The 12,644-nt window shown below is 42.7% G+C and overlaps 1 protein-coding gene across 2 annotated transcripts in view; it reads left to right on the top strand.

The window, feature by feature from the left end:
• The first annotated feature begins 3,490 nt into the window (after nt 1–3,490).
• tmem108 (transmembrane protein 108) overlaps nt 3,491–12,644 on the top strand; it is a 64,603-nt gene continuing 55,449 nt past the window's right edge. Inside the window, exons 1-2 of one of the 2 annotated variants that reach the window (XM_023832808.2) lie at nt 3,491–3,786; nt 4,506–4,609. The gene's annotated coding sequence lies outside the window, so the exon portion shown is untranslated. The remainder of the gene's footprint in view (nt 3,787–4,505; nt 4,610–12,644) is intronic. The other variant, XM_023832810.2, reaches the window with a different exon arrangement.

Here is a 12,644-nt window from a genome sequence, read left to right as displayed (position 1 = left end):
AACCTGAAAATTGTTCTACAAATCCGGGGAAACCCCAGAAAAAACACTTCTGCCCTGGTGATGGGCCTAATGATAACCACAGTGGAAGGGAGTCATTATGGTTCTCAAGCCAATAGTGTAAGGAAGAGTTCGTTCTGTATGAATCATCAATGCAAGTCTAGCGTAATGAATTAAATTTTATGCAGAAGTGCTGTGGTGCCCTCTAATTTGCTTTGTACACATGTGCAGTTGGGGACATTATAAATTAGGACAGATAATTTGTGCTCAGTGGAAGTACCTCAATATATGGTTTGTCAAATTATATTGATGATTGCTTAGGGTGAAAGGACTTTACATATTATAGACATGCGTCTCAAACGTTCCATAGTCACATACTCATCACCTGTCTCCTGTAAGCACTTAACTAGTCTGTGAAATGAAGCTTCACTTGTCATTTGTATGAGTACAGGTACATTGAAATGCTTCATACATACAACCATTTATCCAACACCCCTGGAGCATGTTGTGGGGTTAGGGGCCTTACCCCATCAACCTGTGACAATTCTTCCAAGGATGGAATTCAAACCAGTAACCAAGCGCTCAGTGGTACCCATGCCCCCATGTATCATGAGTTAGGTCTGTTGGGTGGTCTCTAGTAGTTTCTGATTGCGGTGAAACTACTTCTAAGGATTCATGTATGTAGACGATTGAGCAGCATGCTTTAATGTATTTGCATCTTATTGAGTCTGTGACCAAAGATAAGGACTCCATATAATAACGATATAGAGTCAAATTAAAGTAATTTGTGCTGAATGTACACTTTCTCCAAATGATTCTCCCACAGACTAAAGATAAGTGCAACTGATGACTAAGGTACTCTTAATGTGCCTACGTGTGAGACAATAGAAAAAAATATTTTGAGTGGAATAACGACATTGCTATTAACGTAGGATGACAAAAACAGCATGGATTGACTTGTAGGCTATAGAGTGTCTTTCATTAGTGTCGTTTTATGCAACTGCAAGCAGTAATCACCGCGCTGGTCTTTAGTTTACAAGATCTGCGTTGCTTATCAGTTGTCAATTTAATTTCGTTTCAACCCCTGTCTCATCACGCGCTGGCCTTGTTACCCATGGCAACAGCAGTGCTGGGCTGGCAGCTGTCTGATGTGCAACCCACAATGTCGCTCCCACTTAAAAATCATCGTCTTTCACCTCGGGTTTATCATGATCATCATCCCCCCTACAGGATGACATTCGCCCCCGTCTCCTGACGCTAGACCTATAGGTCATCGTTTTTGGCAGTTCCTAACTGGGACCCAGCATGTCTTAAGGTCATGTTGTCGTACAGCACTGATAGGAAAATAACGAATATGTTGCCTAAATCAAAAAGTGGTTTGAAACTCCAGTCACTGCTGCGATCGGGCGAAGGAATTCGCCCGCGTTCCTCCTGAAAGAAGACCCTCCTCGGGGCTCAGTGTAGGCCGGAATTTCGGACAGTATTGCCCCCTGCAGAACTGAAACGGGCTGATCGGTCGTGTAATCGGGTGCCCTGGAGGTCACCGTCTCCGTCATCTGCTCTGATTCTACCATATGCACACAAGTGAGCCATTTGCGGTGATGACCGTCTGCAAAGTAATCAACCCTGGGGTCGCAATATTTGATATCATTTGACCCATATCAACAGTACTTTCTGGGGAAAAAATATACGATTTATTTCTTTTTCGGATGCAATGTCCACTCTTTCATAAGCTTTGCGCCATGTGGAACAGTCATGCAGAGGATATGGTCTCTGTTAAACAATAAAGGAGAGGTAAGTGGTTTGCAACAGCATCTCTATGTCAGTCGTTCCCGCTTGTTGGGGCTAAATCTCTGTTTGTGATTACAAATTAATATCACTGCCGGTGGGTGAAATAACTCCCAAGCGGACACACACACTGGAAGCGCACATAGGCGACATCAAAAAAGGTTCATCTGCGACACCCACACTGTCAGAATAAAGTACCAATTTGAACCGTTGAGGGTACAATTACTTGTCACTGGGGGTGTATCATCTAGGGTCTGCTAATTGTACCCCAGCTGTAGATAAATGTACCCTACCCTTTAAGGTACAGAAATTGACAAAAAATTAGGAACATTTTTGTATCATTGGGGGTACTTTATTGTTGTTTGTAACTTATAGGGTACAAAACTATACCAGAGCTGTACCCTATTTTTTATGATAGTGCAACTTCCCATTAACTTTAACAGTGAGTCGCTGTGGTTCCACAGAGGTACTGAAATGTTCCCCTTACAAGCAGCAGCCATGGGATTGTACATAATCAAGTTACCCAAAAATTATTCTTTCAAATTTTCAAAAATGATCTCAACCATTTTCTACTTGTCCACTGCATTATTTCTAGAGCTGAAACGTTTTTTCTGTCACTTCTTCATTTGCAGTTATTTTCGTGAGGATTAACCGGATTAACCAGTTTTACCCATTTACCCATTGTCCGTTTTACTGCAGCAGTTCAGGAACTTTTTCTCAAGGGTATAACTGCGGTCTCCTAAACCTTTTTGCGAACCCCTGTCCTACATCACTCATGAAGTTTACTGAACTGTGAAGTTTACGGTATACTTACCTTATTTCGGAATAATGTTTGGTATGAGGCTTTTAAAATTAGAAACGGCGTGTACTTTATATTCGAATTTAGGCCTAGGAAATTGCCGTTAATTATTTTGTGTGTAGTTCCATATAACAGGACTTAGATTTCTTGTATTTTGGCAGGGAAAAGCCTATGAATGAGTGTTTCAATTGTATCCATAGTAACATCTGCATTATAAACCAAGATTTTTGTACAAAATTTGGCGAACAATAAAATAAAAAATAAAACTTTTGAGATTTACATGCTAATCGAGGCTTAACGCAATTAGGCAATGTCCGGGGTATATACACGGGTTTTCTCTTGTCTACAATAACAACACTTAGTAAAAAGTACCAATTATTTTTACATTAAATTAGTTTCTTCCTTTAATTTAACGAGGACTGTCACGTAACTGTAAATTAGTTGCGCCGCGGCCGCACTAAGCAGATTTAGGTTCATTTCAATGCCAGGTTTATTTAGAACATGTTATAAAGGTTTGCAACGTGTTTTAACATAATTTTCCTTTGCGATATTATTTCGGATGGTGACAACAGCCTGTTCACTTATCCACTTGGATTTAATTCATATGGCGTTAAACCTGAACGTTAATCATCTTCTGATTATGTGTGCTAGCTGTACTGCATGGAGTTACAGAAGGGCTTTTTAATTTTGACAATTAATGTAAACCGGCCGGGACTTCAGAAAACCTTCTCTATAACCTGAGTATAGATTAAAACAAACAAACAAATAAATAAATAAATAAATAGGCTATAAAAATAAATCTGTCGCTGCTGGTGCAGCAAAATGTCCTCATTATTATTCTGCGGCCGTGCGCCGCTCGCAGGATCCAGGAACCCCTTTGCGGCGCGGTGGCACCATGCGAGCCGCCAGTGCCGGAGCCGGATCCTCAGGAGCGCCAGTGTTACCGTCTGCGGATAGGGGGGCTGGGTTTGAGTTGTGCTGGGTGGAGTGGGATGGCGTGGGGGACCCACTTCTTTTCCATGCTGCCGAAAGGTAGAGTTGGTGCTGCTGGGCACAGTAGAGGATTGGACGCCGAGCTCATGTGACAGCTCGCTGGCGACATGTGCTTTAAGGCCCCGGGTGACAGCGGAGTTGTGACATAGCGGCTTTCGGCTCACTTCGTTCCGGATTGCGAAGGACCCGTCATAGCTTCGGCCTGAAAGGTAAATCGGAGCTTTTCTATTATTTAGAGGAATATACCAACGACGAGCGAGTTTTTCGTATTTGTTAAAACCCTGCAAGCGTTTATTTAACCGGACGATTTCCTTCCATCGCTTATATATAGTTTATCGTTTGGTTAAAATTTTTAATGCATAAGTGTCATTCATATACACAAATATGCGTTTCGTTGGGTGTTCGGACACAGGAGATTCGCAAGAAGATGCATCACACTGCCGGTCACTGCATTTGTCAGCTATTCATATCATATCGTGATTTTATCCGCAGTTGAATCACTCGGCTTACGCGTGAGCATTTATGACACCTGTGTGAATCGCGATTTAAATTATTCCCATCATTAGCTTCATGTTTCTTCACCGGTATCCTGCGGTTCTAGTGATTCTCCGTTGATCATCCTTTTTAAATGGAAAGGTGACAATTTGCATAGATTTTACCAGGCTGGAATAAAACGTATAAACTCTTTGCTGTTTAAAACAAAGTGCTTGATTCGTATCCTTTAATACGCCAGATCCTAAAATGTTCATATTTTGTGTCATGCAGATTTACCTCTCTGCGCTGCTTAAATTGTTGGTTATATTAATTTTATGCATTTCTTTTATCTTCAATAGCATTTTCTCTTCCGGCGGGTGCGTTAGGATGTACGAGGTTCTCATTTTCTGCGCTCATCCATGGCGCTAACATACACTCCTATTTCATTTTCCAGTTTGACCTAATCGTTTTCGACCCAAATCGAACGAATACTGCAGGATTCCTGTGCTAGAATAATGTTGGAGACAGTAACATCTTTTTCTCCATCTTAATATCAAGGTAGGACCAAGGACTTTTTTGTTTAGTTGTACTTTATATTCATTTGCATTCTGTATTCAGCGACTTTGGCTGGAGATGGTGATATACTGGTGTAAGTATTTAGGAATAGCATTTAATGTTTAACATAAACTTAAGGAATTCGAATGGTGCATGTCTTGTGTTTTGTTTTTGGATCACTGGATCAATTTGCTCAAGAAAAAAAAGTGTAGGAACCTTCAACAGAAAACTTAATCCTAGCACAAATCATTTTATTTCTTCGTTTGCCAGTTTGAATTGATAGGCCTATTATGGGGTGTCCATGGGACTTTTGAAATTCGTTTTGCTTCTGAATTAATGAGTATCTTTGAGTAACAGGGATGTTCTTGCAAAATGTTGTAAAGGAAGGCATAAAGGGAAAACAACATATAATATGATTGTTTACTTCACTGAAGAACTTTTAATTTCAGTATGCTGTTCAAGGGTGCAATTTCATGAGAATTCATGGGACTGAAATTATAGACCGTCTGTTTGAAAATCTTGGTTTCTAATAATGTTCCTGTACATAAATCAAATGAATTTTAGACTATGTGTAGTTTAGTAATGATCTGAGCAGGAAATTGAATAAAGAATTCCAGTCATCTAATATCAGTCATGTAATATGTGTTTTAAGGCAGAGAACTTTAACACACAATATCTGTGTAGGATGTGAGAGCGAGAAGCTAACATTATAAAAGAGGAACTTCTGTTGAAATGGTGTGAGATCTGATGAAATGTATTGACTGACAAAACATCTTTTCCCCCATACAATACTCTATTAAAGAGCAACGTCACCCAACAGTTTGGGTTTTTTTTTTCTTTAAGGTAGGGTGCATAAGAGGGGCGAACCTTATCGTTAGCCAATGACATGTTTTGAATCGATGAGTGATGGGAGGGGGCACCTCGGGGTTCAATCAGCTTTCAGCTGTGGCCAGTGCCCCTGTGGCCCCACCCCTATATACACAGCTCAGTCTATTTCAGACATTCAGTGATGGATTCGTGCTCATATAAAGGACAGATACGTCCAATTGATTTTAGGCTGGAATGAAGACAGGTATGTTCCAGTTTGGGTTTGTGTAAAGTGTTATTGAAATGCATGTTAAGAGTCAGAAACATGAAGTCTACCATGGTCTGAGGTCCACTGAAGGGGTAGCTATGTTAATTAAAGTGGGTCTTTGAATTTGTGCCTTCTCCGGGAGAGAGATCTCATGAAACACCGGCCTAACATGACAGGACTGACCAGAAAGCTCCGCCTCTTTTTCTGTGCTTCTAATCAAAATGCCAGGAATTATTAACCTTGGCCTCAGTTTCAATGAATGGCTCAATGCCAAGAAAACGCAGCTTCTGGAAGTGGCAGGAGCAGGCTCAGTGCTTGGGGCCCATTTTTTGGAACCTCTAAGCTTCTCCTTGGAAGCAGGTTTCTTGGTGACCACTTGTGATTGCCTCATTAAATGAATGCCACAAGCAGAGAGTCTAGAGTGTTCCCTGTGTTGTCCTGAAAAGGCAAATTATTCTGTGTAAGCATTTTGGTCATTTGATTTGACTCTTTAAACTCAAAACAAGTTTGTCTCATGTACATTATTTTGGAAGGGTGTCTAAGAAATTCTGTAATTATGTTGAGTGTCACCTGGACCTTGAGAACAGGCTGTCCACTGAAGATACAACTTGTGACCATTAAAGGAACACTTCAAAGGCAAAGTCAGGAGACTGTTTCCAGTAAAGGGAAATGCTTCTAAAAGGGGGTAGGTTTATTAGCTGCTTAAAGTCACCGAAGGTCATTCCCTTATGTTTTACTTTATAAGCATGTCTTGGCACAAAGTGTTAGCCTAATTGTTGTGGCAAGTGAAAAATATGGTGGATTTAACTGCCCAAATCTCTGTAAGGAAGCATAGGTGCCAGCGGTTCAAATCACAGCATCGCCCATGGAGAAAAGCCACAGTCACTCGCAGCTAGATGGCTGTAGATGGATGTTAGGATGTTCAAAGAGTCAAGGAAGAACATTTTCAGTTGGATTCCTGACTCATACAGAAGTAACGCTCATCACACTCATCATGATGTCTACGAAACACGGTTAAAGCTTTACCAGGTGTTCATAACTGGAGACACTCAGATGGTGAGATTATATACACACACACACATACATATATACTGTATGTAAGCGTTTTTCCCCAAGAACTGCAATTTGTCTTCAGGAAAGTCTGCACATATTAATTTAGATATTTTTTATAGTTGCAAAAAGTTTTCTACCGGCTTTTCATGCCTATTTGCTCACTTAAAGTCGGAATGATTCCCGTTTTTCTGTTTGAGCAATTAAGAGATCAGATATTTTGGCAAAAAAGCTGTAAATGATCAGGGCCCGGTTTCCCTTCTTAATGCTAAGTCGTTCGTAACTTCTACCTTAAGTTGTGTCTTAACACTCCAACTTGTTTCCCAAAACATTCTTAGTTAAGTATATCTTCTGTAGGATATTCTTTCATAAGGTTGGTCTGAGCCTCTCTTAGCTGTCTCTTCTCTTTATTGTTGGCTCATATTGCTCATTTAAAATGACTAACATCATTAAAGGTACAGTTTTAAATGCCAAACATCACTTGACTAAAAAATAACTGATCCATATGATAAATTGATTTTGTCTCATACATGACTGCGGTCTTTGTTAGGTTTTGTCCTTGCACTCTGAATGCGTAGTAAATTGGCCTCAGTAACGCGCGGATTCATAATGAAAGATAAGGAACACGGTGCTGATTATGTATTTATTTATTAATTTTGAAGGAAGGTGGGGGGTTCTGCCAATATTAGGTGGGCGCGTTCCCCCAATTTCCGACACCCCTGGAATGCACACACCTCTCTAAAAGTGCCAAAGTCACACTATATCAAAACTTTGGTTCATGAGGTTGATGAGTCGACCCTGCATGTGCATTTACATGTTAGTCTAATATATTTTCCCCAAAAAAGCACCCTGGAATAGTCCTTAGTAGTCAATACTGCAGCACATAGGACATTCCCTTATGTTAAGACAGCAATGCACCTTTTCTTTTGGCTATTGGACCATTGCTCGTCCCTATAGTTTTTCTTGCCAAAGTCTACTTGTCAATAAGAAAGTTACATAAGTTGCATGGCAACCTAAAGGACGATTTTCTGCTAGTCTGGTTTCTAGCTTTTCACAGTCTTCAGTTTCCTAAGCCCCTCTTTGGCCTGGACTAAACAGGTCTGTTTCCTTGGCAATGCCCAGTGACTTGTACACAAACGGTCTGTATGAGTGCCAGTTTCTTCACCTGCTGTGGGATAAAACACCTTTTTGTGGCCTCCAGATGGTCTCCAGTGTCTGCTTTCTGATTGCATTTAAGTACACACAGTGGTACTAGCCCCAGGTGAAAGCTGATTGGCCCCTGGAATGTCCCTTCCCTGTCACTCACTGAGTCAAAAAATATCATTGGCTAATGGTAAGGTTGGTCCCTCTTTATGAATTATGACACCTTAAAAAAATCCTAGAATACCCTCTGCGTTTAAATCTTTGAAATCTCGATTCCACATTCAAATGACATTTTTTTTTTCTGAGTGTTTTTTTTTTCTTATGTAAAAACAAATTTTAGTCAATTAGATCCGAATTGGGAAAAGGAAAAATCCCTCAAGCATTTATTAATGAGTCAAGAAATGCACAGATTGGAAAGCTCAGTTTTTGATTGAGTCAGTGTGAAAAAAATGCTTCTGCAGCAAGATGCAGAGTTCGGGAACAGAGGGTACTGTAATTAGGATTAATTGGTTATTATGTCATGCAAATGCTAAGCTGCAGTCAAATGACTGTGATCGAGAAAAATCACCCATAATCAAGCAAGATCCATAAGAAATGCGTATGGACTGAATATATTTATTTATTGCCTAACTCCCAAAAATGGGGCCCCACCCATCATCTTGTGGATGTTTCAGTACAGTACTAATTCATATAAAGAGCTGAAAACCCTCAGAAGTTCATGAGAGTTGGATTTAATATAGTCTGCCTCTCAGTAAGAACAGAGAAACCCTATAGATGCAGGTTAGCGGTCCTCTGGCAGGGCTGCCATTGCTTTGCATGTGTTGCACTGAGTTCCTCTTTTGTTTTCAATTCCAGCTGTAGTTTGAAGGGCAGGATTTTATGTCTGGTTTTCTCTGTAAGGTCTTAACCTGTATAATGTGCAGTCTTAAAACATTTCACTTTAGCTTTGTGGATTTCACTTTAAATGGCTGGTCAGTGTCTGACCTGTACATGACTTGACTTCTGTTTGAACCTCTAATTATTACTCATTGTTGGAATGAAATTTTTTAGCCTTAAATGGAATGGCAGATGGCACCCTCTAGAGGTGTAGTGGTTGTGATGTAGTCTTCATAAATTAAGACAGGATGTCACCAAGCCTCCCCTTCACATTCGCCAGCGGTTCCCTTCAGACGTGTATAAATGAAGTGACCGGAGAAGTTTATGAATGGGTCAGTTGCCTCCATGACATTTGCAGAACTGGCCAGAAGCTGATTGGCCCTGCACTGGGGAGGAGCCCTAGATCTGATTGGCCACAGTCATTGGTTACGTAGCCCATAGTGGGGGCTGATCCTGTGCTGAGCAATTTGACAGAAATGGAAGATTATGATGGATGACCAAGCCTGCTTCCAAGCCTGCAGGCCAGTCTCAGAAGACTGGGCATCTCCAAGGTGGGGCATACGTGCTACGACTGTTCGAATGGAGCAATGAAGGCAGGAAATGAAAAATTGCTGTCCTGTTCGCCGAAGGCCAGACGCTTAACGACAGATGGTTATCACTGTCTGGCGTCTGAGCCACTGACAGATCAGGAAGTCTCTCTGGTTCCAGAGCCGCCCCTTTCCCTTTAGGCAGAAACAGTCATTTTCTTTCCAGGCCGTAAGTGGAGAAGTCACATAGGGTGCCACTCATGCTTAGTGTCCCTAGTACCATGTGACTAGGTGAGACGCGGGATAGGTGGCTGCTTCAGAGTCGGTCATCATGAGGCATTGATTGGGTACCAACAAATTTGTCCATGTCTGTATGTGGTGCTCTTCATTGGCTGGGAGCTGGGAGGGAGCAAAAATGTGGACTGCTGGGGGTCCCCAAGAACTGAGATGAGAAACTTCTCTATGGGATTATAAGCCCTGTGGTGCCTATTGTTGAACTTGCACAGATCAAAGATGTTTTTAAGTTGTTTCATGAACTTGGGAGCTTGGGAGGTATGAAAAGGGCAGGAGGCGGGATAATTAGGAGCTGGACTGGAATCATGTTATTCCACACAGACTGGAATCATGTTATTCCACATTTATGCTTTGCTCTTCTGTTTACTTGAAACACAGCAGGAAAATGTAAATTTTGTATTTACTCGTGTTTGTGATTTAATGTTGCCATTCTTTTGCTGTTGCTGGATTCCCCTGCACATTAACTTGGGACATTCCATGCAAAGTTGTGTAGTTTGTCTGTGCCTATTAGAAAGTGTTTTGTGGTTCTGATTCAGTGTCTCTTTTTCCATGCCGACCTCCAGGTCCTTGGGGGATGGGGGGGGCGGGGGCGAGCTGTCTAGTAATTTGAGACGGTATTAAAATGAAATAAGATGGAGAGGCGTGTCAAGGTTGCAAATTAATTTTCTGAGCGATAATGACTAAAGCACCAGTAGTGTAAAGAGCCAGACATTGCCAAACGACAGTTTGACGCTGCTTCTGAGGGGCAGGGGTCTGACTGGGGCAGCGTCCATTCCAGCAGCATCACCATGGAAACAAGTGGCATTTGCCTCTGGAGAGGGGGTGGGTAGGATGAGGCTGTGAGCACTGAGGAACATGCAGAAATCGTCTGAAACAGCACAGGGGGGCCCAACCATGGACACTCCCTGCACTCCTCCTTGCTCCACCTCAGCCAATCACAACAGTCTCTCAGAAAATGTGAGAGCCGTGGTTATACGAGGTGTAATCAGCACCATAAGGGTCCACTTCTGCAGCTCCTGGGGTGCCATCACTTGTACTTAATGAGACTAAGTGACTGGAGTGAAGCAATTACCTGAGAGGGGACCAGGCTGCTGGTTAAACAGGGACTGTAGTAATTAAAGTAATTAATTTATATTTCTAAATCTGCAGAAATGTATAGAAAGTCAGTCATTGTAATTATGTAAAGCGTTGTGGGAAAAAATGGCCTTTAGTAGTTTTTAGCAATTTCTTTAGCAGACACTTTAATCTGAGGCAACGTACAAGCAGGGTCCGCGGAGGAACGAGGGCCTTCCTCAAGGGTCTTTCTGCCAGCTCTGGGTCTTGAGTCAGCAACCTTCTGATCAGAGGCAGATCATCCTAACTTGCTGAGCCACGTACTGCCCCCCTGAAGTTATCTGAAGTAGGAAGGCATCAGGTTGCCTGCGGTACTGCAGTAGTGAGAAGTAAGACTTCCACTTCAAGGTGATTTGGCTGGCTGCTACCAGGAAACTCTGCTTAGCTGTCAGGCCCGAAGGAGCTGTTGGATCTCGTCTGCGAGAAGCGGATCACCCCTGCTGTCAGCTCCCTGGGTGTGTAGATGGGTGAGACTCTTCTTGGTGTTGCCTAGGAGAGTCTGATGATCAATTACCACAGTGTTGGGTTCTTTACCACCTCTAAGACTTCTGGTTCCCCGTTGGCCAAATCCAGCTTGGCTCGTACCACAGAATTCTCTCAAACACGTGGCAGCTCCTCCTGGATTCCCTGGCCTTCCTCCAGTTCCATCTCCTGGGCATGGAGGCCATTACTTCTCGTACTCTAATAATAGCACTTTTTTTGCTTTCCTGGCCGCTAACGCAACAGGGAGTCAAGGATGAAGTGGAAGCAAGAAACAGTGAGCGTCATTCCTGCTTGTGCTACAGATTTGTCAGAGCGTCTGGCAGGACCCTGACTCCCCGGGGCTGTGGGCGCCGGCCTTTGCCTGCCGTCATTGGTTCGTCTCTTTAGCTTACCTGATAGTATACACTTAAAGGGCTATTTTATTTTTGACAGCTAAGCTTAAAGGGAATGGCCAAAATGTCATGGTTTCATCTGTATTCTCCCCGTGTTGGGTGGCTATTAAAAGATGTCTGTGTGCCGCCAGGTACGTTAATATTTATTCCCATTTAGCATTTGCGCTAGTCCATTAAATAAAGTGTCATATTAATGTAACTGCACTTCAGTGACATTTAGATCTGACCGAGATAGGGGCGGGGGGGGCAGTCAGGAACGTCTATTAATTTTTCCTGTGACATATTTCTGAACATATTAGGTCCCTTTTTTGTCTTGGTTCCCAGGAAATGCCCCCAGAGCCTGATCCCTGACCCCACACCCAGGCGAGATTCTAGGATTTTTAAGATGGGGGGCATAAAAGGCGCCATTTTTCATATAAAGGGGCAAACCTTACCATTAGCCAATGATATGTTTTGGATTGGTGATTAACATGAGAGGGGGAACTTCATTGCCGAATCAGCTTTTAGCTGGGGCTAGTGCCCCTGTGCCCCGCCCCTGTATAATCCTGGCCCCCGCCCCTGTATAATCCTGGCCCCCGCCCCATCGTTGCCTTTTCTGCAGCCTGACAGTTCCTGTGTTTTTCTCATACTGACCACAGAAATACCTATAATGTCTTTTTGTCTTTCCCTCTCATCTGTCCATCTGTACCCATATGGAACCCTCCATTCCATCCTCTCATTCCTGTGCCACGTGGTCTTGCATTCCTGGCTGGGGGTACATATGAGGTAGGGGGCAGGTGAGTGGGACTCCCCTCCCAGGCCTCACTCTCTCTCTCATCTCGATTAAACATTTACCTTGTGGCTCCCTGTTGTCCCTTCTGTTGTCCAGTTCTATCAACTGGATAATAACCAATATCCTAACGACCACTGGGACATTATCATACATGAGAGAGAACTATATAATCATGGGCATTATATGCTTACAGTAGTGTTTCGCTACCCAGTCCTCTGGGATCCCCAGACAGTCCACATGGAAGCTGGAAGGGAGCAAAAATGTGGACTGTCTGAGGCTTCCCAAGGACCGGGTTGAGAAAAACTGGGTTAGA

This window comes from Paramormyrops kingsleyae, chromosome 1, assembly GCF_048594095.1.
Source record: "Paramormyrops kingsleyae isolate MSU_618 chromosome 1, PKINGS_0.4, whole genome shotgun sequence".
In the NCBI taxonomy this organism is placed as follows: domain Eukaryota; kingdom Metazoa; phylum Chordata; class Actinopteri; order Osteoglossiformes; family Mormyridae; genus Paramormyrops; species Paramormyrops kingsleyae.
The sequence above is the reverse complement of the archived record's forward strand: the minus strand, read 5'-3'. Positions and strand labels throughout refer to the sequence as shown.